Here is a 6,601-nt window from a genome sequence, read left to right on the forward strand (position 1 = left end):
GCTGGCTGCCTTCACCCCAAGGGTACACTGCTGATTCCTGTTCCACTTGTTGCTTGCCGGGACCCCAGCTTCTTTCCTTCGAAGCCGCTTTCTAGCCCTGCCAGCCCGTGCTGTTGCAGGGCATTATTCTGCGCCAGGTGTAGGACTTTGCATTTACTTTTTGTTGAATTTCATGACGTTTCTGTCGACCCATTTCTCCAGTCTGCTGAGATCCCTCCGAATGGCAGCCCTGCCCTTTGGTGTACTGACTGTTCCCCCAGTTTTGTGTCATCAGTGACCTTGCTGAAGGTCCATCCCATTCCATTGTCCTGGTTATTAATGAAGACATTAAACAGTATCGGATGCAGTAGTCACTCCTGAGGAACAAGGCTAGTAGCCAATCACCAACTAGACTTTGACCCGCCGTGCACTGCTCTTCGAGTCTGTGGTCCAGCTAGTTTTCCGTCCACCTTGTTGTCCTACCACTCAGTCCTTATCTCTCCAGCTTAACTCCAGGGATACTGTGGGAGACTGTGTCAACAGCCTTGTTAACGTTCAGGTAAACGTCATTCACAGCTACCCCCTTGTCCACTGAGCCAGTCATCTCAGCATTGCCGGTAGTGTTGTCCACAGTGTTCCTCACAGAGGTCAAGTGAAAGGAGGCTAATTAAATTGGTTTCCTGATATAGCTAATGTAGGCATGAAGACTTGATTGAATACCTCTGCCAAGAGACAACTGCAAAATAAATTATGTTTGAAAATATTGCTACATAGCCATAATATCCATAAAGAAGGTTTTGGTGTATTAGTAATTAACTTCCCTGGAATACTCCCGTAATATTTGTGGTTCTTTAGACATAAGGAAATAATTTTCTGGATTTGGATCACTGTGTTAGTTAGTCTGACAAGCCCAAAATAAAACAAATTTTCACACATCAATCATTAGCATATTTGCCTAAGAAACAGTGTGCAGAATTCAAGCAAAATCAACAGCTTATTCAAGTAAATACGTATTCATAATTATTCTATGTGAAATATTGCTTTCTGAGTTTATGCACTGAATACTAACTACATTCCTAACAAATATACCAAAATACAGTTCTCCTGTTACTATGGAGAGGGAGAGGAGAAAGTACTGAGCTTGAGGACTGATTGTAAAATCTCTGGAGTAAGAACAACATAGTGCGATTCCCTCATATACAAAGATAATAATTCAGCAGCCAAAGGCTTTACCTTCAAGGTTCTGGAGAGACAAATGGAAAGCTGCTGATGGGTTGGTCTAGAGAAATACTGAAGGGTTGTTTCATGGGAGAGACACATTCCATCATAGTAGGGGACACAAGGAGAAGGAAAGCGTGATTCTTAGCTGAGGTGAAACAAACATGGGGACAGCTTTGGCGTTAGCAAATATGCTACATCTTAAATTGATTCTAGCCCACTGTTCACAGTCGTCCCTATCAAAGCCAATCCTTTCCACATCTCCAGCAGCTCAGCTAGCAAAACCAAGCAAGCATATATATCCTTGAAGGAATCAGTATGCACGTGGGTGCACACACACACCTGCAGACACACAGCGATTTGATTTCTAATCTTCGTAATACGATTTTCTTGTAGCAAGCAGAATGCAGTTGCTCCACTTCACTCCTCCGATGCATTGCAAGGAACTAGCATTACATGCCTTATTACCACGGGTGTAGAAAAACACAATGTGACCGCAAGTCACATTGATCAGAGAGCCAATAAGGCGAAGCACGCTCCCTGCAATATGGAGCCTGCAGAAGCATCGCCAAGGAGTGACTACAGCACTGCCAAGTGTCGCCGCAGTGAGGCACACAGAGACTCAAGACTGTGTTAAATACAGGATGGGGCATGCCGCATTTCATAATACTGCTAAAAATAATATTTTACACTTTATCACCTTTTTGCCAAGGATTGCTAAGCACTTTACACAAATTAATGATGTTCAGGTTCCAAGCACTCGTTATGTGCTAGTTTTCCATACGGCAGAGGGCTTTTTCATCCCTAATAGCACGTTGCCCTCATTATTATGCAGTAGGTCTTTTGTTTTTGTACACCAGGCCGGGGTTCTTACAAGGAAGTGATTATACTTGCCTAAATGGAGAGTCTGGTGACAAGATAATTTACAACGCTCTGTTGCATAATCATTGAGCCAAGGTCAGGGAAACCATTGAAGTAGCCTAGTCAGGGCAGTTGTAAATAAAACACACGTCCTGAAAGGGTTTGTTCTCGGTGGGAACAGACAGTCAAGAAAGAACGCCCAGCGCTCTTGCGGTGGTAAGGGGCTTATTCCCTCCTTGTCTCCACAGAGCCTGTGGTTGGCTAATTAAAGCAGAAGGTATAACTATCGATCCAATCTCACTTGTTCTCAAATTTACCGTAATTTCTACGTTTGAGAGGCCGGTGAGATGAAACAGCACTAGTATAGTTTTCCATTCACCAGCAGGAAGCAGAACAACTCGGGGAATCGGGCTAAAAGTAGTTAAGAAGCAGGATGGGCGTTCTGCGCGTGCACCTGTGGCTGCAGGTGGGCCCGTACCCGAGGTACCAGCGGTGGCCCAGGGGGAGACGAATACCACCAGTATTTTTATCTCGACTGATGAATGCTTGCAAGTGGACTCAAATCATACTTGTTAGAAGGCAAACACGCCTAAGAAAACTAGCATGGAATGATACTACAAACAGAATCCGATTTTGAAACGAGTACAGTAACCAGAAAGATGCTATCGGCAGTGCTACGGGCGTCGCTCTGGGCGTCACTCTGGGTGTCACGCCAGCGTTGGACCTCCTGTCGCTCCCGGACGCGCGCGGGGAGCAGCCGGAGCCTCCCCGGGCACGGCAGCCCTCCCCGCGCGCCCACCACAGGGGCAGTCCTCCTGCCAAAGACAGGGTGGTCACACACACAGAGATCCCGGATCATCAGCGCTGTTCCTCAAAATCGGCTCAGATGAGATCCATGGGAGAAGGAGGAGCGCGAGCCCGAGGGGCAGGCCTAGGGAGGAGAGTTGATCTAAATAACTAGCCCTAAGTGAGGGATCAGCTCTCCGGAAGGACAGCGTCTGGGAAAGACCCCCCAGCGGTATTACTAGCCAGCCTATACAACCTCTTGAAACAACCACGTTTCAGGAAAAGCCTTAACCATGTAGTGTGCAGCTCCTCTATAAATAAGCGACAATGGGCCAAATCCTCACACCACTGTAACTCAACGTTATTTGCTTGCCTACATTGGAACACCCCCTCTTTATTTCCGTTAAAAAGCGAACACAGACTATCTTAAAGTGCATTTATGTTAATATTTGCAGTTGCAGAGATAGGTGGATTGTGTAGCTGGCACACGTCAAGCTAGATGTCACTTCCAAAAGCTAAGGGACCTTACTGGAAACTGCAGTTCAAAATGACTAACTGACAACATGTGGAACCTCTCCGGAAGAGCCTTCCCACCTAGAGCACCTCCTTGTGATTAATCTTTCAGGGAGACAACACACCTTTCTGTTTTAAAGGGCAGGGTTTTTAAGGACGGAATATGTTACTGAACTGAGAAAATGTGAACACGTTAGCGACCTGTACCTACAGGATCCAGTCGCCTTCGGAGCCCACAGCTGTAGCCCCTCTCTCCAGCATTGCCTCCTGGCAGCTGGGTTGGATCCAGCCCCAGGACCCAGGCCCAGTGCCAGCCCCTCCAGAGCACTATTAACATGCGCGGCGCTAGGGCAGAACTCAAATCCGTGTTTCTTTCCTGCACATTGGTGCGGGCCAGGTAGCAAAGGCTGACATGAAAAGCGAGCGAGCTACCCAGTGATGACGGGTTTTTATATCATGTAAGCTTAAAAGATAGTTCTGAATAAAAAATGTACACATTATTTCCTTTCACACTGTGTCTGATCTTGCACCTCGACACAGTTTAAACTATGGGTGTGTGTGTGTATATACACACACACACACACACACACACACACACACACACACACATATATGTATGTATATATGTATATATGAGCACTGAAATCTGGCAGAATTCAAGATCAGTTCACAAAGACTTGTCATCCTCCTTTGCCAGATAGCTCTCTGTAAGACATGATGGAGGGGGAGTTGGCACCCATCATATTAGAATGAATATAAATGGTAATGATCATATTCTTCCACAAGACTTCTGCTCTAAGGAATCAGTTAATTAACCCTGAATCGAGCAGACTTGCCGGTCAGGAACACTGCCGTTGAATTAATAAAAGCTTCCCGACCCTTAGTTCTCAAGGACAACATTCTGCAGCCCTTATTTATGTTAAACATTAGCTTACTCCGCGAGGAACCTGCAGAAATCAATAGGGATTGCGCTACATGAGTTAGACTGGCAGAATCTGATACCAATTATAAACTGAGACTGGCCTTGAGCTGGGTATTTCTGTCTGCTGCTTTTCTTTTTTTTTTTTAATTCTGTCTTTCCATATTCCTCCTCCCCTATGTCTGCACCCAAGAAAACACAGAAGCTTATCTCTTACCGAAACCATTCAAATGGTTTCTTCTTTCCTCTTTAATCCAAAAAGTATGAATATTTCTTGCAAAATGAAGGTAATGTTTGACAAAACTTGGCAGATTTGAGTGTGCTTCTAAACCTGGAAGGAGCCCAGCCCTTTTGACAAAATGGAAGCAACAATTTGTGGCTTTTAAATGTGAAGTGGTTTGTTTCTTCTTGAACAGAAAGTGTAGCTGAAATCACTAGACAAAGCATTGAGAAAAGCAGTCCGGGCTTAAAGAAAAGGAGGTAGGAGGTCAGTGAATTTTCTTTCTACCAAAGCGTGTGGGGGAAGAGATGGATAAAAACAAGGGGGCTTGTTTTCCATTTGCAGTTCCTTTCCCCTAGTTTTTCTAGAAACAGAACAGACTGTAGTTTAGTAGAGGAACTGAAAATCTGAAGATATTGGTAAAGAAAAGAATATCAGTGTGAAGTAAAAGGAAGAGAGGAGAAAAAAAAAAAATCCTTCAGCCTTTTGCTTTGAGACAGTTCACAATTAAGGTACGTTTTGCTAAGCAGGGGAACACTGTCCCCTGAGAGCTGCCACTTGGGATTCTGCATCTTCACCAAGCTCTGGCCTCCCTGGTTGGACTTCTCCTAAAATGTCACTGCCACGTGCCTCTTACAGCGCACGTCTCGCCTCAGCCCAGCCAGGGAGAAAGTCACATTTCACTGCGGGAACAGCAGTGGGGACGGGGAATCAGTAGGGCAGAGGCAGGGGTTTGCCAGACACGCCAGCTGCAGCTCCCAGCCAGCCTCACTGAGAAGCAACTCAGCCTTCAACCTCCTGGGTTATTTCGGCACACGGAAAGGTAGTAAACGTAGGCTAAGCAACCCTAAAAGCAAGCAATTTCTTTTACTTCTCCTAATGAAAGAATTGCTTGATTCTATACTGAAAATGTCTAGTCTGGCAGAAACTGCATTTTCGATCAAAACCTGCATTTTAATGGAAAATTTAGAAGCAGGCCTATTCCTATCGAAGAGGAAGAGCCCAGAAAAACCCACTGGGATCTCAGTAATGAACTCACGCAGAAATTGTCCTTCCGGTATTAACGCGTACGCACAATAGGTGCCCATGTTTTACGCTGCCAATTGACTATTGTTCCCTCTGCCTTTTCCACAGTCACGTGGCAGATTGTCCTGGAATCGGAGGGGAGGCATCACCACCTTCAAGCTATATAACTGTCTGCAACTTTGCAAAAGCTGCTAGTTCTAAGTCTCCATTTCTCCCCAAGTTAGTAGATACTTTTCTGTATGAATTGGGCGCTTTGAGATTGTTTGAGCTCGTTTATCGAATCTGACGCTGCCTGAAACTATTCGAAACCAGCAAGCAAAAAAGGGCTGTGTCCGGCTGGTGTTGTTTTCTGCTCATGTCCAAAAGCCATGTCAGGCAGCATCCCTCCCACCTTCCTTCTTCTTCTACTGCGTCCCGGTTTCCATGGAAAAGAAAACCAGGAGCATAGGCTGAAAGGGAACAGTAGCCTGCTCGTATAGGTCCCTGATACAGACGGCTGGGGAATCAGGTCTGCGGGGCACCTGCCTGGCAGTAGAGCAGAAGCTAGCAAGTCAGGGGAGCGTCTTATTCTTTCTGTAGAGGCAGACAAGAAGATTTACTGCTCAGTGTAGTATTGCCTCAGGGTTTGGAACCGGATTTCTCCCCAAACTCTTACTTCATTTCACATTCCTTTCAAGCGCCTCTTCTGTGCAGAAAATTTCAGAAGGCAATGCCACTGGGTTACACAGCTGCTGTCTGCCTGGGCTTTAAATATGCCAGTTTGCATCAGTCTGTAGGCAGTATTGAGAACAGGCTGGAAGTGACTGCAGCCTTCCTACGTTAGTAGGTGCGTCTTACTTGCAAAACGGAAACAATTGAAGGGAAAAGGTGCAGAAGAACTAGAGAGAGCTAGTTCTGAGCTACAGAAAAAAAAAAAAATTTTCTCTTCCTCTGAGTAAAATATGTGTGTGAAATACAATACTCTTGAGGGAAGGCCTACAAGACGTTAGCATGAATCTACAGTAATTGACATAGGAAAGATGAGGTCCATGAAATAAAAATGTCCTAGATTGTGCAACTGATCAGTCTGGAAATGAAAA

Source organism: Struthio camelus, chromosome 3 (genome assembly GCF_040807025.1).
Source record: "Struthio camelus isolate bStrCam1 chromosome 3, bStrCam1.hap1, whole genome shotgun sequence".
Taxonomy (NCBI): Eukaryota; Metazoa; Chordata; class Aves; order Struthioniformes; family Struthionidae; genus Struthio; species Struthio camelus.